This window comes from Ambystoma mexicanum, chromosome 3q, assembly GCF_040938575.1.
Source record: "Ambystoma mexicanum isolate Mex_15411 chromosome 3q, UKY_AmexF1_1, whole genome shotgun sequence".
NCBI classification, from domain to species: domain Eukaryota; kingdom Metazoa; phylum Chordata; class Amphibia; order Caudata; family Ambystomatidae; genus Ambystoma; species Ambystoma mexicanum.
Window position 1 is genome coordinate 1214008455 of NC_090926.1, and position 26083 is coordinate 1214034537.

Consider the following 26083-nt stretch of genomic DNA (forward strand, 5'->3'; position numbering starts at 1 on the left):
ATGACAGTGCATCGGGGTTGTAAGGTGGGTGGCTGCATACTACAACCGGGTGTGAATGGGGGGGGGGTGCATACTCCACCTGGCTGGGATGGGGGGATGCATACTCCACCTGGCTGGGAAGGGGGGGGTGCTCCACCTGGCTGGGAAGGGGGGGGTACATACTCCACCTTGCTGGGAAGGGGCGAGGGGATGCATACTCCACCTGGCTGGGAATGTTGACGTCAGTGCACGATGTGCACATCACCGAACACTGTGCCCCGAAGCAACTGAAATGGTACATGACAACCAAATCCCACAGAACACAACTCATCACTGATTTTACACCAACACTGCTGTATGCATATACGATGCACGTGCAACAAGATGTGAGTGCACACCATGACCCATCTTGAAGATGCAACCCACACCATTAGTCCATTGCACAGGACACATAGCGGGACCAGAAATGGGGTCAGTGCATCCAGGGACATGTCCATGTGGGCACAAATTACCTGCTGCCATGTGAAACTAGTACAATTGTCCAACATGAATGTGAGAACATTTACCTTCATTCCCCTCTCATGCAGGTGATGGTGGCTACCCCTTGAAGCCGTGGCTCATGACCCCTGTCCGAAACCCACAGAACAGGCATGAGAAGGACTACAATCATTCCCATACCCGTTCATGTGTGGTGATTGAGCAGACCTTTGGCCTGTTGAAGGCACGATTTCACTGCCTCAGCCGGTTGGGTGGGGCACTCCTCTACAGCCATGAGAAGGTGGCCAAGATCACCATGGCATGTGTAATGCTGCATAATATGTGCATCCGTCGGAACGTGCCCCTGCCCCCTGACATGGAACTGCTACCACCTGATGATGATGAAGGGGAGGAGGAAGGTGTGGCAGGACATCATCACGGTGCCGATGCACAGGAGGGACGTGCTGTGCGGCAGTCATCGATCACACAATATTTCTGACACACAAGTCAGCAGAGGGTGCACAATGTTAGGACATAGGGCACTGGGTGTGGGGATACATGTACACTATGCATTGTGCAAGATGAATGACACATGCCCAATGATGAATGTCCACTCTGTTTTTTTTTTTGTAACACAACCGGTGTATTGAAAGTGAATATATGAACGTGAAAAATAAACCCTCCACCACCCTCACCCCTCCCACAACAACCCCACACACCCTCACCCCCCCTCACCCCCTTCGCCCTCCCCCACAACAACCCAACACACCCTCACCCCCATCTGCCTCCCCCCACAACTCCCCCTCACCCGCTCCCCCTCCCACCACAACAACCCCACACTAGTCCCATAGGGTCCACGTAGCCCACATGAGGCTGCCAGTATAGTCACTCTGCGCTCCCGGAGCCAGGGGGAGGCATGTCCCGTCGGCGCTGCGTACGGAGCGACCGACAGAGCGGTCTGGTCTGGGTGAAGTTGCTCGTGGACGGTGTGTCCTCATGCTGAGGCTGTTGGCCAGGATGAGCAGCCTTCAAAGCATTGGCTACGTGGCCGAGCACCTCGCAGAGGCGGTTAGTGTTTTCGGTTATGGACTGTCCCAGTGCCCTCACATCAGCACGCCACTCCTCCCTGGCCTGCCGATTGTCATGCACGAATTCCAATATCAGGGCAGAGAGCTGGTCAGCCCGCCGTGCAACGGCGGATGAACCAGTGGCTCTGCTGGGGATTGGGCTGACATGTCCTGCCGGCGCTTCCTCAACGGGACTGTACACGGGACTGCCGTGTCCCTGTGTCTGTTCTTGGCCAGACTGCTCCATCGTGTCATTATCACCAGAGTTACTGAAGGATACCTAGGGGTTTGACAAATCTTCAGGGGTGTGCACAACTTCCACAGTGTCGTCCTCAATTGTTCCCCAGATGTCATTGGGGCTGTCGTCAACTTTGAGGGGGGCCGTGGCTGCCACCTCCCCAGCCACACTGGACTCCTCGGACCGTGGCGTTGGGCAGGTGTCTGCAGGCAGTGCAGGGAGGGGTGGGGGTGGAGTAGGTGTGCCCGCCACGGGCCTTGCTGGTGCTGGTGGTGTATGTACCAGTGGTGTCTTCCTCACTGGGACACAGAGGCCCCTGCCTTGGCCCCTGGAAGTGGTGGGACGATGCTGTCCTGGTCCTCACTGTCATGCTCACTGCCTGTGGGGATGAAAGAGAGGGACGGCATGAGTGATGTTTGGATAGCCAGCATACATACATTGGTACGATTGCACATCCACACAATATTGGGTAATCAGCATTTCTCCAGCATGGGGTCTGGCATGGATTCACATGCTCATGAATATTCCCCGGTCTTTCTCAGTAGTAACCAATCACTGGTCTCTGGGTCATACTGCCCCCAGCCAATGACTGCCCTCTCCCTAAGCCCCGCCTCTGGCAGCCATCCTGAGATTTTTACTGCACGCTCAAGTGTTGGGAGTCCTCGTGTTTAGCTCTCGAGCTCTTGCTTTGTTTTCGCGCTTTTTCAAAGAGAATTTCTCATTTTTCGGTCAAATAGAGCCTCAAGGTCCACCGTCTCTACATCGATTAATGGGGATCGGTGTCTGATTTTTCTACGCCCCTCAAGGGTGAAGATTTCGTCGAGTTACGCTTCTTGGAGGAGTCCAGGAGTTTCTGCGGCCTACCCGAACATGGCCCAGGAGAAAGGAAGCTCGACGCCCGGAAAGCTGTCCAGGGTTTGCCCTGGATGCCAGCTGCAGAATGTGTTCAAGGAGGACGAGCACTCGAAATGTCTACAGCCTTCATGAGGACAAAACGCACGTGGAGAAGGACTGTGCGTTTTGTGGGAACATGTCGGAACGGACCATCAGGGACCGACGCCTTCGTCCCTCCAACTGGCTGGAAGGAAAGAGCCCGTCAGGTGAGAAGAAGTCCGATGGGTCTTCTAAGTCGTGTGGGGCCCAACAGAAGGCAAAGCACCGCGAGTCCGCGGGTACCGGGAGCGCCGAACGGTCGGGCTCTTCGGCTACCAGGCAGGGCGCATCCTCCCCAGCGCCATCAACCATGAGCCAATGCTCTGGCTCAGGGAAGAGGAAGGCCGAGAACTCGGCAAAGCTTCTGGAGAGGCCCCGGTCGAGCTTGAAGGATCCGGCCGAGGGGGAGCGAGGCGGTGACCCTCCCCCCAAGGTGAAGGCCACAGGCCTGCATAAGGTGGCAAAGGCCTTGATTCACCCGGCCAAGGCCTCAATCGAGGAAGTTGCGGCGGCCCTGGCGCAGCCTGTGGAGGCTACTCCAGAGGAGGCGACCTCGGGGCCCAGAGTCTCCCTGCCTCCGCGGAGGGAAGCCTCTTTCAGACCCATCGAAAAGACTGTGATGCTGGAAATGCATCAGAGGGACAGGGCCTCTGAATTCTTGTCCTTTACTGCCTTTTATCGTGTGTTCTGTCATGTTTTCTGCCCAGGAGTCCATGTGGGACTCCTGGCAGTGCAGCTCTCTCTTTTGGTTTGGTGAACAGACCCATGGGATACCCTTATGGCACCCATGGGTAGGGGTACAACCCTGTACCCCTAGTGTATGTTTTTGGGCACCTGTGGGTGGCCCACAGAGCAGGGTATGGGCTGGTGGCAGCTCCATGCTGAATTTGACAGGTGCTCTGGGTGTCCTCCATTTTGGGATACCCAGGCCCTGCCATTGGGATCAGTTGATTCCTGATAGGAAACAAGATGGCCCCTGTGGCCTCTTGCTTTCTATTGCCTGTTACCTTGTTTCCCCAAGTCCTGGGAAGCCCTGACTCTGTCCCTTCCCCCTGACTGGCTGTTGGGTGGAAGTTCCATATATGGTGTTGTTGTGAAGGCCCAGCTAGACTGACTGTATGTTGTGGGTACCTCCTGTGGGTGGGACCTGGGTGAATGGAGTGTGTGACCAATATACACTCCTTGTTGTGGTTGTCTGGTTTCTGGCATGAGAGACAAAGACTGAGACAGCCCTGCCCGAAACTGGCCTGAATGCAGTGTGTAGTGTTTAATGGCTGGGTACTTGTCCCAATCCACATTCCTTGTTGTGAGTGTCTGAAAGGGAGGAGTGTGGCCTGAATGCACTGTGTGCCTGATTGGCTGACTGACTGCATGAATGCCCTTCTGTATGATTGGCTGCTGAGTGTGTGCCAGCAGTGTGGATGAGAGACAGAATAGTATATCTGGGGACCTCTCACCCACTGGTAGTTGGTTCAGAAGCGTTAAGAAGCGTGCAGAAGCATTCTGGAGTTGAGTCTCCACTCTAAGAGTAACTGGAACTGCTGATCCTCGACGTCCAGCTGGAAGAAGAAGACTTGCTGTGGCATTTGCTTCGACCGATCCGAAGGCTGCCGAAATCGTCGAAGACTGACCCGAGAGAGGACCTGGTAAGGCGCCCTCTTCCCGTGCTCCGAGGGACCATCGAGCACCGCTCCATCTTCGCCGAAGCGCCCTGGAAGACAGACCCTCGAAAGGCTGCCGACCCGAGACAGGACCGCCGAGGAGATCGAAGTGAAGCACCCGGACATTGCCGCCGTCGACCAGGGTTCGCAGGTTTGTGTAACCGCTGGAGGCCCGTCGAAGTTGTGTTGCCCAGCCGTGGGGACCACTTGACGCCGTGCCGCCGACGACCGGAGCCGTCCGCTCCTTGCCTAAGAACATTCGAATCGAAGGACTCCCTCGTCCGCACCGTCGACCGCTTTATCCTGCCGGAGAAAGTCGAGGACGACCAACGCGCCGAGGAGACACCTGCCGGTGGGTTTCCCGCCACCCGAAGACCACAAAGACTCGAACGACTCGACGCCCTTGCTGGGCCCCCGTCTCCACAATCTTTGCGGTCCAGAACTATTGTCACCGAGGTGCCCCGCACGCCTCTGCCTTGCAGGACGCCGACGCTCCGACGCGCACCGCTCGGACGAAGCTGCCGCCTCATCGACGCCGTTCTACCCTGTTTGTCGACAGACGTTCAACGCCCCGTGTCTCCCGCTTGAAAGGGAAGGCATTCAAGAAGGGCCGTCGATTCCCCGCCGCCGAACGCCGAGTTCCTCGACGCTTCTCGACGCCTCTCGACGATCCGGGACTCCCGCTTGAAAGGGGGTCGCTCAAGAAGGATCTGTCTACGCCTCTTCGAAGAACTCGACTCCACCAGGTACATTGGGGGGGTAAAAACATTATAGGGGGAATAAGACTTGCAGAACAATATATGGACTGGGCTTGTGCTATATCTTTATTTTACAGGTTGCCCAGGTGGGGGGATCTCCACACAGAACTGTGTCTAGTGATAGGGGCCAGTATTCTGCCTATTGCTCAACCATCTTATTTTCTCTCCTCTCTCTATTGCTGGTTTCACTCTATTGATCTGTGTGACATTGTTACAGTATTGTTGATGCACTTTAATAAGATCTAATACAAAGGGTGGTACCACTTTAGAATTGTATATATTTGCCATTGTTGATTTTCCTAAGTACAAAGTGAGTTATTATGATAAGTGTACATAACCTTGAATATTGATTATATAAAGACTGTGTTCTAACCAGTATAGTGTGTGGACATTCCTTTGTGGGGGCTTGGGGACTACACTGTACTTAAGAACCAGCCCGCATCACCTCCTGAGAAGCTAGGCCTTGATTGCTCGTCCATTGCTACTGTACTAGAGAATCTTGGCTGGGATCTTCTGTGCCTCTCTTCTACCATATAGAGAGCAGAAGTACAGACACCCGCTACCGGTCCTTTACAAAGACCCCCGTGAAGACCCCGGCGTAAAAAGAGGGGGAGGGGGAGGGGGGCGGTGGCCATCGTGGACACGGACACAGCCTCCGAGGAGGAGCTGGTAGAAGTCTTAGAGGGCCTCGACGAGGGCATCAAAGAGCCCCGTTCCCACGGGAGGGATCCCGACGAAGGTGACGACTAGAGCGCCGGCAGCGCCGGCGTGGGTCCTAGTCACTCGTCGCTTCCGGAGCCGCAGGGTAACTAGGCGGCCATTTTGTTGGCAATACAATCGTTATGTTCGGAGATAAGGACGAGATTGCCCTTACCACCGATGGAGGAACCGGAACCAGGCTCGACGGAGGAGCCAGAGCCAGGCCTGGCGGGAAGCCCCCCGAACAAGAGAAGACGGATCCATCCAGCCCCGCCTTTTCAGCTCTCGCGGCCTACTCAACCTTTGCCCACGTCCCCTGTCCCTGGGGATGACATGGGAACGGACACAGCCACGACGGGTGCCGACGACGACGACGGTGTCTACGGGACGGAGCTCCCATCGCCCCCAGCCCGGGCCTCCCCGCCAGACGAGATCGGATCTTTCCATTTAATGATCGCCAGGGCATCCAAGCTTTTTCAGCTCTGCCCCGAAGAGAAGAAGGAAGGTTTCCTTTACCAACGGCGCGAGGCCAAGAGGAAAACAGTCCTCGCCGTGCCTCTGCTGGATGACATCTGGGACGAGGGCCTCACCCTTCTCAAGAACCCGTCTACGACGCCTGCCAAGAGGGATCGGTATGAGAAGAAGTACCGGGTCCCGGACGCGGCCCCTTGTTCCTTAGGGCACAACCGACCCCTGACTCGGTCGTCTCATCGGCGGCCAAGAAGAAAGCGGGGGGGGGGCATCGGCCTCAGTTATCTCGTCGGCGGCAACAACGATTAAGGCAGCCAACGCCCTCGCGATCGTAGCCTGCTACGACAGGGAGTTATGGTACAAGATCGCCCCCCTGTTGGACTTCCTACCGGACGACAAGAGGGCCGAGGCCCTGGAGATCTTGTAAGAAGGCGAAGTGGCATCGGACCATGCCATTACGGTGGCAACGGATATTGCAGACACCGGTTTCTGCCAGCTAGGCAACGGCGTTTGCCTTAGACGACGAGGGTGGCACAAGGCGACGGATTTCTGCCAGGACGTACAAGCCAAGGTTTTGGACATGCCGTTCAACGGGAACAATCTGTTTGGGAAAACAGTGGATGAGTCCCTCAAAGCCATCAAGGGGGACACGGAGACAGCTAAGGCCCTAGGCGTTCTCCGGCAACGAAGACTGTCCTTTCGGAGCATCGGAGGCAAGCAGGGTGCCTCCAAGGGATTTCGGCGGTGCTCCTCTACGTACCGCCAAGCGGCCCGCTCCTCGTCGCAGGAAGCCTATAGAGGACGAGGCAAGTCGGGTGGACCCCGCCGTCGTCGCCAGGGAGGCCAAGGCGGCAAGGTGTCCTCCATGCAAGATTGAACCGACCGCGGTGTCGGGCCCCCACCGAAGCACCCGGTGGGAGGCCGGCTGGCGAAGTTCGTCAGTGTGTGGGAGTCCACTCTCCACCGACCGTTGGGTGCTGGAAGCCCTTACACAGACTTTCAGACCCTATCTCACCAGATGACGGATGCCTCCCTGGAAGGGTAGGGAGCGCACACCGGAGAACTTCACGCGAGAGGCCTTTGGCTCCGGGAGGAGAAGTCGCTCCACATCAACATTCTGGTGCTCTGTGCAGTGTTCTGGGCCATCAGGTTCTTTCTCCCGTCCCTCAAGGGCAAGATGGTGAGAATCTTCACCGACGGCACCACCACGATGTTCTACATCCGGAAGCAGGGAGGAACCAGATCCCCAGCCCTCTCCAAGGAAGCCCATGATCTGTGGCATTGGGCCGTCGCCCAAGGGATGTTTCTGGTGCCCTTTCATCTGGCAGGGATAGAAAACACCATCGCCGACTTTCCTGTCGTGGAAGACTGCATTTCTTGTGGCCATCACCTTCGCACGACGAGTTGGAGAGATCCAGGCCCTATCCTGCAAGCCTCCATACTTGACTTTTCACGACACAAGGGTGGTGCTGAGGACGCACCCCTCCTTTATGCCCAAGGTACCGTCGGACTTCCACCTCAACGAGCCCTTGGTGTTACCTGTTTTCTTTCCGTCGCCTTCGTCGCCGGCCGAGAGGACTTTGCACTCGCTGGATGTGACTAGAGCGCTGAAGTTCTACGTGGACCGCACGAAGAGTTTTCGGAAGACATTGTTAAGTGACTCCAATCAAGCACTCCCACTAAGTCAGTGCCTTGTCTGGGATTGCTCAAGGGAAGCCCTTATTTATATATTTCTATAGCAAGTTATACCCTGGATGATAAACTCTTGTATAACACCCCTCTCTATGAACCCCCCTGATCTCACTGAGCCAAGAAGTCAGTTTATTTTGCAATTTAAAGGATTTATTAGAAAAATGAAACAATATATATATATCACACTTTTATAATAAATTAATATTTGATAGCACCCTTATTAATATAATGTTGATCAACAATAGATAATCTGACACTAGCACACTTCTTTACAATCAATGAGGAGTTAGTATAGGAAGGATAAGGTAGCAGAAAATACTTTTATGGTTTCAAGGAAAAGCAATGAGGGAAAAATGCAGCACAGAAATAAACTTGATATGATTTCAACAAAAGATAATATGATCACTTTTTCTTTGACAATTCCTTCCCCCCCTATGCAAGATAAGAAGATGGAAGGAGAGCACACAATTCTCAGGAATACAATATGCAATACAAATTTCCAGTTCCCCCCAGTGAGCTTAGAGGAAAACAGGTATGATTTTAAAGCAGGCAAGATCCTTTTAAATGTGGTGGCAATGAAGTGAAAAATATGCTGAAAATGCTTTTAATTCCCTCTAGAGGTTCAGGGTGAGTGAGAGATACTTTAAATCAGTTCAGGTCAGCCCTACCAATGATTCAGAGATGGTTATCAGGTTGAAAACGGGATTCAGAAATGGAAGCAAAAGACAGATATTTTTACACGTGGTTGAAATGAAGCAAACTGTCAATTCGCACTTTTTTCCGAGTGCGTCGATCGTGATTACGGAGGAACTATAAGAAGTAGCAAGTCGGTTCTAGGCTTGTTGGAAAGCTTAGAAACTCACTTCTAGCACAAACGGTTCAAGAGATACGGACGTTTTAATGGAGGTAGTTTTTCAGAAATTAAATAATGATTCAAAATGGCAAAATGACACTTTTACAGGTTTAAAATCGGAGAAGGGACACACGATTCTATGGTGCAGTTCTGGACAGGTTAAAATGGTTTGGATCAGATTATTTTAGACTAAGAGATTGGTTCTGGCACAGTTCTAGCTGAGTACTCGCACTCTAAAGTTGAAATAGGCCGTCAAGGTCTGATCAGGTTTAGACTGGACTCCTGGCTGGTGGTTCTGAAGTCACAGCTCTCTGGGTCAGCTCTGCTCTGCACTTCACAGCTGTCTGTCTGGGTCTCTCTGGTTCTGGTCTCTCTGGATACATCACTGCTTTCTGGGTCTGCTACCGGTTCTGGCAAAAGTTCTTGGCAAAGAATCCAACAGCTCGCCCGGCTGTAGAATAGTTTGGTTGGATTGCTGGATTCTGAAGGCCTGCTGAGAAGAGTTCTAAGCTTGTGGGTTAGGCGTTTGCTTTAAGTTCTGTAGTCTATCTGGAGTCTAAGTTCTGGATGTTCCTTCTAGATGTTGTGTGGTCCTGCAAAATGCTCCGCAAGAAAATTGAAAATGAATGACTTGCCTGTCCAAGCAGTCTTTTTATGTGTTTTGAAAATGGGTGTGTGCGTGGGCATTACTAAGCCTGCACCTCTCAACTTATCATTGGCCAAGCTCTCCTCTCTCCCTTGATTGGGGGAAGGAAAGGAGTGTCATCAGGCATTAATTTTATGGCATACAGCAAGAACACTCCCCTTGTCAATTTGCCCCCAAATCTATTGTTGATCCAAATACATATTTATCTATGTACCATATTTCTCATGTTATATGTTCAGTTAACATATTTTCTGTAGCACCAAACCATCCGATTCCTGTCTTTGTGAAATGTCGTGTCCACTTATGACAGAATTCTGCCCTTTTCATCAAGAACACAACCTCTAAACTTTTCCAGAATTTACACAAACATGCACAAGGAATATGGGCATCAGATGATAGTGTCAGATTTTTAACATACAGACATTCGGAGTCATACCTTATTTTCCGCTACTACCCCCCAGAACATACCACAGAGTCCTAACACCTCCTAAAATGTGCACAGAAAAATCACAAGAATAAGGATATTAATTATATAATTTTGACAAGTCCGTACTATGAATTATCCATCTTTTTAAAATTATGCTCTGGGCCAGAGGGTTGTGGTTTCCCAAAGCACATGGTGGAATTTCTGGTTTGTCCACTTCCTCCAACTCAAGTTGCTCACAGAGGCACTGCCCCTCCCAGTTTCTCTCAAGAGGAAGCCATTTACGACCCCCCCTAATTTAACATTTGCCTGAGCCAAGGAAGGCTCATTGTTCTGTTTCCCTGCTCCCAGGTGCTCCTCCCCTGATTAAATCAGGGAGGTGTCATCTCCTTTTGGTGGGAACAGCAGAAGGCAGCCAGGCCTCGGAATGCAGTGGCTGAGCAAGTTTCAACTCCTGTCGGGGGTAGTTGCCGGGCAGAATTCAATCTCTTCAAGCCAGGCTTCAGCCAAATGTCACTTTTGTTCCCAGTTTTTCTTCATTCAAAACAAACTTACAATTTTTACACATGCAGCTAGAACGCTGATACTAAGTTCAAAACTATGACATTTAAACAGCCTCAAAGTAGGTCACTCATTTATTTTAAACATTTCGATTTTATTGGCTTTAAGTCAAATTTCACTTCAGCTGCTGATATCCACAGCTCAGCCAGTTTTGTTATAAACATTGTTTTGGGCTCTTCATCTTTCCAGATTTTGTATGCACACAAAACTACATTCTGCCAGATGTCTGCTGGTGTTCAGTGACATTTTTGAATATCTTGCAATGTTTAAAAAAGGCATTTTTAGCTTGGATTTCAGAGAAACAAAGATGATTTCAAGTGCTTTTTTGAGCTAACGGGCACTGCTGTTTTTCCTTTGGCACCAAGTTTCACTCATGGCGCTTCTGGCCCATCACGCTCGCACTGGTGGGTGGTAGGTCAGGCGACCATTTTGGTGTGCGCAAAAACTGCACGGTTTTCCTGGATTCTGGCGCAATGTGGGCTTTTTCGGCCATCTTGGATTTTCTGAGCCCACAGCCCCAAATGTTGCAGCATAATAACTCGAACATGGGTCAAAACCCCTGACAAAATCACAGCTATTTGTGAACTTTGGACTTGTGAACCAAGGGAAGGCTCTCTCGAAGGCTTCCATTTCCAGATGGCTCTCCGGCTGCATCATGCACTGTCATCGGTTAGCAAACCGACCGTTGCCCGGCCGTCGAGAGCCCATTCGACCAGAGCTATCGCTGCTACCACGGCTTTCTTGTATGGTGTGCCCCTGCTGGACATCTGCAGGGCTGCTACGTGGAGGTCGACGCACACCTTCACGAGATTCTACTGCGTCGACCGGGATTCCAGGGAGGAGTCCAGGGTCGGCCAAGCAGTGCTGCGCAACCTGTTCGCCTAAGGTGAGCCTGGTGAGGAGGTAAGAATTGCTTAATGTTGAGTTTTGATTTAATGCTTAATGTTGAGCCTTTGCCACCTCCCGTGGTTGTGCATGTGTTGTACTGCTATGTATTCTTATATTCATGAGCATGTGAATCCATGCCAGACCCCATGCTAGAGAAGGAACAAGTTACTTACCTGTAACTGTTGTTCTCCAGCATGGGTCTGGCATGGAATCATATGCAAACCCTCCCTCCTACCCCTCTGCGGCTCTTCACTTGGTCATACTGCCACTTTACGTGCTACCAAATCTGAGGATGGCTGCCAGAGGCGGGGCTTAGGGAGAGGGCAGTCATTGGCTGGATCATACTGGGGTCAGTATGACCCAGAGACCAGTGATTGGGTACTACTGAGAAAGACAGATCAGAAACAAAACTGATACTGATTTTTTCTTTACCGAGGATTCCCAGCCTGACGATGGGGAATATTCATGAGCGTGTGAATCCATACCAGACCCATGCTGGAGAACAACAGTTACAGGTAAGTAACTTGTTCCTTTTGTAGGGACCGGCACCTCATTCCATACATGGGTGGTAAATGCAGGCATATGTCGGTTTCACTCATCTTGGCCAGGTACTGTGCTGTCTAACATGCACACTGTTTACATCAACGACCCTGTGTGCCTCATGGAATTTGCAACTTTGTGGGGTATGTGTCATTTACGTTACAGCCTTGCACCAGGCACTAGCTTGGGTCTCACTTCCTTCGGCATAATTTACAGGGGGGGGGGGGGAGGGGGGGTGTGTGTGTGTGTGTGTGTCTGTCTGTCTGTCTGTCTGTCTGTGTGACCGTGTGTGTGTCTGTCTGTCTGTCTGTGTGACCGTGTGTGTGTCTGTCCGTGTGTGTCTGTCCGACCATGGCGTGACTCTTTGGCCAGACGTTAGCAGTGACTTTCCTCACATTAGCCTTAGCAGTATTTACTTTGGACACTCACCTCCGTCAGCGGATGACGTGGCGCCACACTCTATTTCTCCGACCCCTTCAATGGATTCTGCCCCTATCATGCTCGCACATGTCTCCTGCCACGGCATGAGCTTTATTGGAGAACTTGGTCCTCCTCCGGTCTCCAAGGCCTGGTTTCGGTTTGCAGAAAGGATGCTCCGCACCCTCAGCCGCAGGTCATCCCACCTTTTGCGGCAATCCTTTACCGTGCGGGGGGTGTTGGCCACTGCGCTCACCTTCTGGCATACTAGTGCCCAGATTTCTTTTTTTTCCAACACTGCCTCCCTCCTCATGTTGCTGCTAAACACAGTCCCAGCATGCGCGTGTAGGGTGTCCACGAGCATTTGTAGCTCATCTGGGCTGAACCGCTCCTTTCGGAGGCTGGTGCTTTGAGCATTCCTGGGCGTTTGAAGAAACTTTCTGGTCGATCACCAGTGTGCCAGGGTTCCTGTGTGGTGAGGATGGCAATGGATTGTGTTTTTAAAGATGGCCACCGTGCTCCTTCCCGTTCCTGTGCGATGACGCGATTTCCGGTTCCGCAATTTAACGGTCACCGCTAATGCCACGTTGGTCTATGGCGGTAGTGTTGTCTACGGTGCGATTCATGCCAGTAGGGGGTTTTTCAGGCCCTTTTGCGGCATGGCGCTAGGTGCCTTACCGGCATAGCGCAAAGCTTATACCCGCAAACTCGTAATAGTGCGCTTTTAGTGGGCTACTGCCAGCTCGGACACACTATTTGCGCCATGCTGGTATGGGATGATACTTACCTCCAAACTCGGAATGAGGGCCTTTGTCTTCAGAACCTCATCATCAACGCGCCCCTGTGTGATAGCAGGATGGAGAACTTCCTAAACTCAAAACAAAGGTGAGGAGTGTGGGTTTTAAACTTAAGGGGAGTTATTATTAAAAGAGGAAGACGGATCTCGAGTTCTAGTAGTTCTCACATTTCTTATCAATCACATCACCCCTTTCGTTGTTATTTCTTTTGCATGATAGGGAAAAACCATTACAGCAAGAGTGTAGCAGTTCAGCAGGCACTGGGATCATTACGCTCCTGTGGCGTCCAGGTAAGCGTTACAATAGGGATGATAAAAGAATTGATGCATGGTCTTGCAAGATCTTTTCTTCCAGCAGTATGGCTTTAAAGTCAACCAACATTGCTTGCACCCTCACCTACATTCTGTGGGACTGTATTACTATGGCAGCGGAGCACCTTCCGGAAGGCAAGGTACGAGACAGCTTCTTGGCTATTGTGAAAGACAGAAAGGAGGCAATGGGGGAATGTCTCCAGTCAGGACTGGACACTGCTGATGGCATCAGCAGGTCCATGGCTTCTAGCACAGTGCTATGCAGATTTTCTTGGCTGAGGAAGTCGGGCTTTGCATTGGATGTGCAGGCCAGACCACTAAATTTGCCCTTTGACAGCTTGAGGTTGTTCGGCAGCAAGGCGGATGAGAGTCTGGAGAAGCTGCAGACCTCTAAGGCGGTGGCTAAATCACTTAGCGCCTCCATACCTCAACCTCAACAACACTCCTACTCAGGCTCATCTTCCTGGAGGGGTCGTCCTTTTCGTTTTTATTCCTCATTTGGAAGAGCAAGAGCACAGGCTAGTCAAAGAGGACAAAAGAGATTTCCTCGTGGTGGATGAGAAAGGGGTGCTAGATCAGCCCCAGCAGCGGCAACTGGCCCTTCAGCTGCTACTACAGCCTTCTCTAAGCCACTCTGAGGTCTTGAGCCACAAGACCCCAGTGGGAGGCAGAATCTCTCAGCATCTGAAGGAATGGCAAGGCATTACTGCAGATGCTTGGGCACTGGAGACAGTAGTTCAAGGTTACTGCCTTCCTTTCCTAAAAAGACCTCAGGACCATCCACCGGGAGCCAATTCTACCAAGATTCCAGATCCGCTCCTTCTGCAGGAAATTTTTATCCTGCTAGAGAAAGGTGCAATAGAACATGAACCTGTAGCGGAGAGGAACAAGGGTTGGTATTCCCCCTACTTTCTGATTCCCAAGAAGGACAGAGGATTGAGACCCATTTTGGACTTAAGAAATTTGAACTAATTCCTAAGGAAGGACAAGTTCAAGATGGTAACCCTTTCTCAGATCCTTCAGGCCCTCCAGCTTCAGTACTGGTTGGTATCTCTAGACCTTCAGGATCTATTACTTCCATGTGCCAATTCATCTCAAGCACAGGAAGTACTTGAGGTTCGCAATTGGCAACTCTCATTATCAATTTCGAGTTCTGCTATTTGGGCTGACCTCCGCCCGAGGGTCTTTACCAAGCTAATGGCGGTTGTGACTGAAGGGATTCACGTCTACCCCTACCTGGACAACTGGTTGATCAGAGCAGTGTCTCCGGAACAAGCTCAGATTCATCTAGATTATGTTTGCCATTTCCTCCACAAGCTGGGTTTCTTCCTCAACTTAAAGAAGTCACAGATGATACCGTCACAGAGACTCCATTTCATTGCAATCCTGGACACATCTCTGGGAAAAGTTTCGCCACCATAGGTGAGGGCTCAAGATATTCTACAGATGGTCACCAGGTTTCAAAATGCCCAACGTCTACCAGCCTTCGACTTTTTGAGGTTGCTCGGCCTCATAGCATCCTGCATTTTCTTAGTGCCAGAGGCTCGCCTGAGGATGAGATTTCTCCAGTGGGCGTTAAGGACCCAGTGGTCACAATTTTCAGGAAAGATGTCAGATCTCCTACTAATCCCAGACAGAGTAGCTCGAGACCTTCAGTGATGGGCCTGTCGGGAGAACATCTTGAAAGGAGAACAGTTTTGGCAACCATGGCCGGAGATAACAGTAGTCACAGATGCCTCACTCACGGGGTGGGGAGCCCATGCCAACAACTTGACCATCAGCGTTCATTGGTCTCAATTGGAGTCCAGACTACACATCAACCTATTAGAGCTGAGAGCGATCAGACTAGTGCTGGAGTCTTTCCTGCCATCAGTACAGGGAAAGAATGTCCTGATAATGACGGACAACACAGTGGCCATGCACTACCTCAACAAAAGAGGGGGAGTAGGGTCACTGCTACTGTGCAGAGAGGCAATGCAGCTCTGGTTTTGGGCAATTCAAGAAGGAATCTCTCTATCAGCAGTTCACCTAGCCGGAGAGAAGAACTTGACGGCGGACGCTCTGAGCAGGCAGAACACAGTATCCCGAGCGAGTGGGAACTAGCTCGGGAAGACCTTCAAGAGATCTTCGCCCTTTGGGGAACCCCACAAGTGGATCTGTTCGCCACCAGCATCAACCGGAAGTGTGATCAGCATTGCTCAAGGGAATTTCCCCCGAGAGGAGCTCTCAGGGACGCGTTCGTAGTGGATTGGGAGTTTCCACTTCTGTACGCGTTTCCTCCAGTCCCCGTCATTCCTCAAATGATCAGGAGGTTGAGAAGGTTCCAGAAACCCATGATCCTAATTGCCCCGGATTGGGCCAGGAGAACATCTTCTAGACATGTCTATCTGTCCTCCGATTCGTCTTCCGCAAAGAGAGGGTCTTCTCTTGCAGAAGGGAGGTTGGGTTCTCCATCCGGATATCAGGACCCTCAACCTTCACGCCTGGTTTGTGAAAGGCTGAGATACAAGGATTGGGATCTCCCGGATGACGTAATGGAGGTGTTGCTTTCAGCCAGAAGGCCAGCAAGGAAATCTTTATACCACTGCCGTTAGAACAAATTTTGCAGCTGGTGTAGAGAAAAGAATATAGAACCCTTTTCATGTAGTACATCGATGGTGTTATCTTTTTTGTTATATTTGGCAAATTCAGGTCTTCAAGTTGGCACAATCAAGGGCTACCTCGCAGCGCTGTCAATCTTCAAGCACACGGCAGAGGAGCCTTCATACTTCAAATTGCCCTTAGTGATTCAATTTCTGAAATGGTTAACTAATGTTTTTCCCCCACCTCCTTTTCAAGTTCCAATGTGGGACCTAAACCTAGTCTTATAATTTCTAATGGGTACTCCATTCGAACCCCTTCATTCCTGTCCATTACATGTTCTCACTCTTAAAACCATTTTTCTAGTGGCTTTAACTACGGCCAGAAGAGTGAGTGAATTACAAGCTTTATCTTGCAAACCTCCACATACAATATTTCACAATGATAAGGTTGTTCTACAAGTGAAGCCGAATTTTCTCCCAAAGGTGGTCTCAGAATTTCACATCACACAAAAGATAACCTTACTCTCATTCTATCCTCCTCCCCATCCAGGGAAAGAGGAAGAGAGATTGCACAGGCTGGATTCAAGGCGTACCTTGAGTTTTTATATTAGCAGACTTGCGTGGATTAGGAAACAGACCAATTGTTTCTGGGGTATGCAGGGCCCAAGTTAGGTTTACCTATTAAAAAACAAACCATTTCAAGATGGATTATATTAACCATTATAGAGTGCTATAAATTGGCAGGAAAAGAGCCCCCCCAACATCTCAGGGCTCATTCAACCAGGGGTATTACAGCCTCTTCAGCTCTCCAAAGAGGAGTTCCAATTAAGGACATATGTGCGGCTGCCACATCGTCGTCCGCACACACTTTCATTAAATTCTATAGTCTTGATTCCTTGTCTAGCCAGTAGACGAAGCGTGGAAAAGCTTTGTTGTCTGTGCATCTTTAAAGGGAAACATTTTATTTTACTCCCGCCTCCTCTATGTACTACTGCTATGAGAGTCTATCAAAGATAAGGAATACGTGGGCGGACACAATCCATTCGAAGAACAAGTTACTTACCAACTGTAACATTCTTTCGACTGGATGTTTCTCCCACGTATTCCTTATCGCCCCTCCCATCCTTCCCCGCAGTAAAACTTCCCTTGTAGTTGCAGCCTACGCTCCTTCAAGGTTATTAACCATTTGGTGCAAAGCAAAACAGCACTTCAAAACGGAACTGAGCAACGGACGCTGCGCAAGGCTATTTATACCTTTGATGACATCAGCGCCGATGCGGAGGCCTTCGAGGGACACCACCTCGAGGGACGTCGACGCGCAGCGCCCTCTACTGTGAAATTTTTTTCTGAGGCCAGCAAGCTGGAAGTGGTGGATTTATCAAAGATAGGGAATACGTGGGAGGAACATCCAGTTGAAAGAACGTTATAATTGGTAAGTAACTTGTTCTTCGAAGGGATTGTGTCCTCCGACGTATTCCTCATCTTAGATATCTCCTTCCAGCTCTGCTGGCCTCGGAAAATGTTTTCTCTCTAGAGGGCGCTGCGCGTCGACGTCCTCCGAGTCGATGTCCCTCGACAGCCGCCGTATCGACGTCGACGTCATCCTGCCTATAAAGGCTGCGCGCAGCGTCCGTTGCTCAGTTCCGTTTTTCCGCGCTTACTCAGTGCCTCGGAATACCGTTGCTCAGTTCTTGTCAGATTAATCCTATTTACCTCGAGTTATTCGATCCGTACTCGATGGCTTCTTCGTCGGAACCGACAACTCCTCGATCCGGCTTCAAAAAATGCCGAGATTGTGGGAAAAAGATGTCGCTGACTGACCCTCACAGAGTTTGTCTGTGGTGTTTGGGAGCTGAACACCATTGTTCGGAGTGCGAGGACTGTATGTCCATGACAGCTAAGGCCCTGAAGGAGCGTAGGGGGAAGCTGGAGAAAGGTAAGACTTTTAAAGCTTCTTCTTCATCGACGAAGTCGAGACACTCGTCTCCTCGTCACCATTCGCGCTCCAGATCTCGGAGTGGGTCCCATCACTCCTCGAGATCGAAGCACTCGAAGAGGAGACGTCGAAGATCCCCTTCTCCGTCTTCCTCTTCCTCTGTTTCGCCAAAAAGAATCCCTTGCCCCACGAAACATAGTTCCCGGGCTGAATGGGAGGAATTCCGCAAAAATATGATCTGCGTCTTCGAGAAAGCGGCCTCGACCCCCTCGAAGACTGCCGAGAGCGCTCTGCTCTGGTCGAAAGACCCGATGGTCAAAAACGCTGCGAGTCGCAGTACCCGGCGAAGGAAACCTCTCGAGCGCGTCTCGAACCCTCGAGTAGGACTATGACCTCCAAACCTTCCTCGAAGTTTCCGTCGACGCCGTCGACGAGGGTTCCGTTGACGCCGAGGTCAGTGTCTTCGACGCCGTTGTCGAAGGGACCTTCGACACACGGGTCTGTCAACTCGGCGCCAGCTTCGACACCGGCGTCGACGCCAAGAAAAGTCACGGTCACGACACACCCAGTGACTATCCCCAGGTCCTCGATGGCGATGGCTTCGAGATTGTCGAGTAGAATCCCAATTCTGTCGAGGTCATCGAGGCCTCCGCCTTTGTTTTCGACGCCACGCTCGAAGCCTTCGGCGTCGACGACATCGACGTTTTCGAGGCCGATAATGACAAGTTCGGCACCCTCTGCCTTGGAAATGGGATTTACTCCCTTTATGAGTTCAGAACAATTGAGAACTATGTCCTCAATTTTGGAAGCGGGTGAATTGTCTGAACAGGAAGACACATTTGAGTTGCAGGGACCTGTAACCCCAATTAGAGAGGAATTTTCCTCTGAAGAACGCAGGTTAAAGGATCTTCATGATTCCTTACATGAGGCAAGTTAGACACTTCCCCTGAGGTGGAGTTTGCTAGGCCAGACCCGGGGGAGCATGCTGAAACCCCCTATAGAGCCTTAATGGCCAGGATCACAGAGTTCATGGGGTGGTCTGCACCTTCACAATCTTTCCAACAAGATGACCTCACGGATATTCTTGACAAAGGCCCACAGGAGGATCCTGTGGTGCCTTTTCATAAAGCTCTTCAGAGGAAGATCATGACAAACTGGGAAACCCCAGATGTCGTACCAGCAGTAAATAAAAAACTGTCTACAAAGTACAGGGTATCCTCTACAGACCCAGAGTTTTTGTCTAAACACCCATCCCCAGAAAGTCTGGTGGTACAGGCAGCATCCTCTACCGATGTCAAGACGGCTTATCCTACCGTCCCACAGGACAGGGACGATAAAAAATATGATGCTATGGCAAAGAAAGTCTTTTCAGCATGTAGCATGGCTTTAAAATCTGTTAATGCTACTTGCACCCTTGCTAGGTTCAGCCATACACTTTGGGAGTGTGCTTCTACAGCGGCTGACTGCATCCCGGAGGGAGAAGAAAGGGATGCGTTCCTGAATATTATACAGGACGGTAAAGACGCTATGTGCGAATCCCTCCAGACGGGCATTGATTCGGCTGACAGTATCAGCAGAGCAATGGCGGCAAGTACATCAACCAGGAGATTCGCTTGGTTGAGAAAGTCTGGTTTTGCCCCAGATGTGCAAGCCAGGCTCTTGAACATGCCATTCGATGGCTCTTCTTTGTTCGGGAAAAAGGCGGATGACAGTTTAGAGAAACTGCAAACTTCAAAAGCAGCAGCAAAATCCCTAGGAGCTGCAATCCGTCAGACTCCTTTTCGTCACACAGGAACCTCTGCGAGGGGCAAGTCCTTTCGCTTCTACTCCGCATTCGAAAGAGGTAGAGGACGACCGGCTCAAAGGGGACAAAGAAGAACTACCCGAGGTGGACAGGATAGATATTCAAAAGCCGCAGCAACAGCAGGTGCCTCTTTACCATCGGCATCTGCATCAGCCGCCCCAAAACCACTCTGAGGACTTCCCTCACAGGACACCTGTAGGAGGCAGGTTGACTCAACATCTGGCGGTATGGCAGGCTATCACGTCAGATGCTTGGGCATTGGAAACAGTTGCCCAAGGTTACTGCCTGCCTTTCCTACGTATACCTCAGAGTCATCCACCGGGGATCAGCTCTCAGAAAGCTCCAGATCCGCTCCTCTTGCAGGAAATTTTGGACCTGCTAGAGAAAGGTGCCATAGAACCGGTACCTGTAGCGGAGAGGAACAAGGGCTGGTACTCCCCTTACTTTCTCATTCCAAAGAAAGACGGAGGACTGAGACCCATCTTGGACTTGCGAGAATTGAACAAATTCCTCAGAAAAGACAAATTCAAGATGGTCACTCTTTCTCAGATCCTCCAGGCCCTTCAGTTCCAGGACTGGTTGGTATCTCTGGACCTTCAGGACGCTTATTTCCATGTGCCTATCCATCTCAAACACAGGAAATACCTGAGGTTCGCAATTGGCAACTCTCACTATCAATTTCGAGTGCTGCCATTTGGGCTGACCTCCGCCCGAGGGTCTTCACCAAGTTAATGTCGGTAGTGGCAGCAAGTCTAAGGAGGGAAGGGATTCACGTCTACCCCTACCTGGACGATTGGTTGATCAGGGCTGTTTTCTTCGGAACAAGCTCAGATCCAACTAAATCACGTGTGCCACTCCCTTCACAGACTGGGCTTCTCCCTCAGTTTAAAGAAGTCACAAATGATACCATCGCAGAGACTCCAGTTCATAGGAGCGATCCTGGACACTTCCCTGGGAAAAGCCTCGCCACCAGAGGTGAGGGCTCAGGATATTCTACAGATGGTTACCAAGTTTCAACATGCCCAACGTCTCCCAGCCTTCGACTTTTTTTCCTAGTGCCAGAGGCTCGCCTGAGAATGAGATCCCTCCAGTGGGCACTGAGGACTCAGTGGTCACAATTCTCAGGGAGAATGACAGATCTTCTTCAGGTTCCCGACAGAGTAGCTCGAGACCTTCAGTGGTGGGCCTGTCAGGAGAACATTCTGAAAGGAGAACATTTTTGGCAACCCTGGCCGGAGATAACGGTAGTCACGGATGCCTCACTCACGGGGTGGGGAGCCCACGCCATCGACTTGACCATCAGCGGTCGTTGGTCTCCATCGGAGTCCAGACTACATATCAACCTGTTAGAGCTGAGAGCCATCAGACTTGCGCTGAAGGCGTTCCTGCCAGCTGTACAAGGGAAAAACGTCCTGATAATGACGGACAACACAGTGGCCATGCATTACCTCAACAAAAGAGGAGGCGTAGGATCACTACCCCTGTGCAGAGAGGCGATGCAGCTCTGGTTTTGGGCAATCCAAGAAGGAATCTCTCTATCGGCAGTTCACCTAGCCGGAGAGAAGAACTTGACAGCGGACGCTCTGAGCAGGCAGAGCACAGTCTCCCACGAGTGGGAACTAGCTCAGGAAGCCCTTCAAGAGATCTTCGCCCTTTAGGGAACCCCTCAGGAGGATCTGTTCGCCACCAGCGTCAACAGGAAATGCGATCTGTTCTGCTCAAGGAAATTTCCCCCGAGAGGAGCTCTGGGAGACGCGTTCATAGTGGACTGGGAGTTTCCGCTTCTGTACGCGTTCCCACCGGTACCTGTCATTCCTCAAATGATCAGGAGGTTGAGAAGATTCCGGAGAACCATGATCCTAATTGCCCCGGATTGGGCCAGGAGAACGTGGTACCCGGACCTTCTAGACTTGTCCATCTGCCCTCCAATTCGACTTCCACTCAGAGAGAACCTACTCTCACAGAAGGGAGGTCAGGTTCTCCATCCAGACATCAAAACCCTCAACCTTCACGCTTGGCTTCTGAAAGGTTGTGGTACAAGGATTGGGACCTCCCTGATGATGTTATGGAGGTGTTGCTTTCGGCAAGGTGGCCAGCAACAAAGTCTTTATACCGCTGCCGTTGGAACAGATTTTGCAGCTGGTGTAGAGAACAGAATATCGACCCTTTTTCATGTGGTACACCAATGGTTTTGTCCTTCCTTCTATATTTGGCGAATTCAGGCCTTCAAGTTGGCACCATTAAGGGCTATCTCGCAGCGCTATCCATCTTTAAGCGCACTGCGGAAGAACCATCCTATTTCAAATTACCCTTGGTAATACAGTTTCTAAAGGGGTTAACCAATGTTTATCCCCCAAGACCATTCCAAGTTCCCCTATGGGATTTAAACTTAGTACTAACTTTCCTGATGGGCACACCTTTCGAACCACTCCATTCTTGTTCGTTAAGATTCCTTACCCTTAAAACTGTTTTATTAATAGCACTTACATCTGCTAGAAGGGTGAGCGAATTACAAGCTCTTTCTTGTAAACCCCCTCACACAATATTTCACAAAGACAAAGTTGTCCTGCAAGTGAAGCCTAATTTCCTCCCAAAGGTGGTTTCTGAATTCCATATCACTCAGAAGATTACCTTACCATCTTTCTATCCTCCTCCTCACCCGGGGAAAGAGGAAGAGAGGTTACACAGGCTAGACCCTAGAAGGGCTTTAAGTTTTTACATCAGTAGACTAGCCAGGATAAGACAGGCAGACCAGCTGTTTGTAGGTTACGCAGGTCACAAGCTGGGGTTACCAATAACTAAGCAGACCATTTCCAGATGGATCATTCTAGCCATTCTGGAATGTTATAAACTGGCAGGGTAAGAGCCCCATCAAAACCTTAGGGCTCATTCGACCAGAGGTATTGCAGCTTCATCGGCCCTCAAAAGAGGAGTGCCGGTTAAAGACATCTGTGCGGCCGCTACATGGTCGTCTGTCCATACCTTTACACGTTTTTACAATTTGGATTCCTCCTCCAGTCAAGAGACTAGGTTTGGAAGGGCTGTACTGCATTCTATTCATCAATAGAAGACAGCGTGAAGTCAGTACTCCCTCCTCCAATAATAGAATACTGCTATGGGAGCCTATCTAAGATGAGGAATACGTCGGAGGACACAATCCCTTCGAAGAACAAGTTACTTCTTACCTTGTAACGTTCTTTCGACGGGATGTTCCTCCGACGTATTCCTCATTGGCCCTCCCATCCATCCCCGCAGTTCTACTTCCCGTGTTGTTGCAGCTTACGCTCCTTCAGGGTGATTAGTCTAGTCCAGAAAGTATTATTGTGGGCTACAAAACGGAACTGAGCAACGGACGCTGCGCGCGGCCTTTATAGGCAGGGTGACGTCGACGTCGATACGGCGGCTGTCGAGGGACATCGACTCGGAGGACGTCGACGCGCAGCGCCCTCTAGAGAGAAAAAATTTCCGAGGCCAGCAGAGCTGGAAGGAGATATCTAAGATGAGGAATACGTCGGAGGAACATCCCGTCGAAAGAACGTTACAAGGTAAGAAGTAACTTGTTCTTCTACCCAAAGTAGTCTCCGATTTTCACTTGTCTCAAAATATAATTTTGACATCTTTCTGTCCTCCCCTTCATACAAGTAAAGAGGAAGAAAGTCTTCACAGGCTGGACCCAAAGAGGGTTCTCAGCTTTTATATTTCTAGATTGGCAAAGTTCAGGCAAAATGACAAGTTTTTTATTGGATATACTGGCCACAAATTGGGCCTAGCAGTAACAAAACAAACCATATCCAGGTGGATAATTTTGGCAATCAGAGAATGCTACAGACTGCCGGGTAAAGAACCTCTAGATGGGCTAAGGGCTCATGGCAACTTCTAAAGCTCTTCAAAGGGGTGTCCCGGTGCAGGATATCTGTGCAGCGGCCACTTGGTTGTCTACACATGCATTTGTGAAACATTGTTTAGATTCTACCTCATCCCAAGGAGGTCTCTTTGCCAAGGCTGTATTTCATACGGTCCATGATTAGAGTTAATTGGTACTCCCTCCTTCAAATTCTCATTGCTTTGGGAGTCTATCATAGATGAGGAATAAGTGGGACGAACATCCAGTCAAAAGAATGTTACCAGTTGGTAAGTAACTTGTTCTTTCCTACTTCTAAAGGGGCTTACAATGCCTCAACCTAGGAAAGTCTATAACAAAAGTAAAGTTCCTTCGCCAGGAGAATTACTCCCTTCTCCTGGGGTCTTGTTTCAGTCGTCTCGTAATAGTAATTCTTTCAGTGTTCCTTCAAAACAGGTCCAAGGGAAGGACTCCCTTCCCCTGGTTCCTTTATCAAAGTTCTCCACAGCAGTTCTTCAGCACTTTTACAGAAAGCTTGTTACCAGTCCCTTCAACTCTTTCCAGGAAGTAGGAAAGCTCACCACTTTATTTGGCTTTCCTTTAATGTCTGTATGATGAATATCTTTTCCATGCTCTTCTGTATCTTTCTTGACAACCTTTTACAACTCTTCATGGGCAGTGGTAATGGTTGGGGCACTGCAATGAGGGGGATGACCCCCAACGCCTTCTGCTGGAGCAGTGATATTGGCTTGGCCACTGCTATGAGGGAGATGGCTCCCGTTGCACTCTGCTGGAGCAGTGGTATAGGTCTGGCCCCTGCGACGAGGGAGATGACGCCAGTTGCACTCTGCTGGAGCAGTGGTATTGGCTTGGCCACTGTGACAATGGGGGTTGACTCCAGATGTACTCTGCTTGAGCAGTGTCATGGGTTTGGCCACTGCATCAAAGGAGATGCCTCCCGATGCACTCAGACGGAGCTGGGCCTCTTCCCGGACCCCACCTGCTCATCCCGCCACCTGTGGTGACTTGGTGACACTGCTCTGGGTTCTTCCCGGGGTTGCAGGGATCTTTCCTCCTCCTCTATTCCTGCACGGCTCTGCGACAGGCTCGTGGTCTCAGTGTTGTTTCTGGACATGACGGTCCACCACCAAGTGAGGCGGCTCTCTAACAGCTCTCAGGACACTCCAGCAACATCCTGCCCTTCCTCTCTCACTCCTGGAGAGACACGATTGCTCCGGCTGCAGCTTTCCGACTTTGAACTTCCCGCGCTTTGTTTGCGTACTCCTGGCTACCATGATGAGATCTTCTTTGTCCTTTCTCATTTTCGTGTCTATTCTGTTAACGCCTCCCTTCAGTAACGTCAACACTTTGTGTGAAAATCCCTTTGGCACTCTACATGCCTCCAGGGAGCCACCTTGTTACAGTACTTAGCTGATTCTTCATCTGATTACTCCATATGCCTCATGTCCTTCTTCGTCTCAGTAGGTCTTTTGCTTGTCACAGTCATGGGTTTAGAGTAGCACATGGTTCCGCTATCAAGGGTGGATGAAAAGGGTGACCATGAGGGTAGGGGTTTATGTGCTGTGTTGGTGGTATGAAGGCTTGTCCCCAGGTGTACGTCCTTCTCACCAGGATGGGAGTCCCTCCCTATGGCGCACATTACCACGCCTAGTTGGACTATTGGTTAGCAGCCTCATCTGCCTAGCCTCATAGTAAAGGGCTCTCCCCTGGGGAGAAGTGACGAGACCTGGCAAATCGTCACGACCCCCTCCATTGTATGACTGATGGGCAATGCAAGGTCTTGACGTGAGCCCTTTTTTGGATTGGCCGCCAGTGCAGAATACGTAATGCTGGGATGATCTGTTTGAATCGCTTCATTATGAGAAGTAGTCTTGCCAGTGCATTTTGAACTCTTGAAGTATCCTCATTTGCTAATCTGGGAGTCAGAGATAGAGGCTTTTCACATAGTCTAGTTTGGATAGTACTAGAGAAATGATTGCCATGGCCATTTGGATACATGTTAAATAAGGTAAGATGTGTATAGATGCAATATGATTTCTTTTGTCTGTTTTTAAGTCCTGTTGTGGTTTCAAATGTATCTTGCAAATCCCCAGTGCTCCTACTGGGCCTGTCGTGTTATGTACTCCTCGGTTGGCTATCATGTTTGTCCCTGACACAATTGATTTGATGTCGGCAAGGCAATGACATAGCAATGGCATCGTATGATTTTACAACACATGATATATGTCCCTGCTAAAATCACTTTAAATCATGTGACTGGGCTCAGCGATGAGAGTATGACTATACAATTGATACATATTCCTGTGGTACACTACGTTGGCAGAAAGGTCTGTCTGTAAACTGTCTTGGATAACTTACTTCATTACCATGAGATGAATTTAAGGCATCAGTCTTCAGATTTGGTCTGTCAATGACAATGGACCATATCAGTGTGTGTCAATGTACGAATGAAATGTATTAAGTGCAATTCTGTTTAGAGAGAAATGG

The 26083-nt window shown here is 50.3% G+C and overlaps 1 protein-coding gene across 2 annotated transcripts in view; it reads left to right on the forward strand.

The window, feature by feature from the left end:
• TYK2 (tyrosine kinase 2) overlaps positions 1-26083 on the forward strand; it is a 1212497-nt gene that overhangs the window by 517014 nt on the left and 669400 nt on the right. The window lies entirely within an intron of this gene.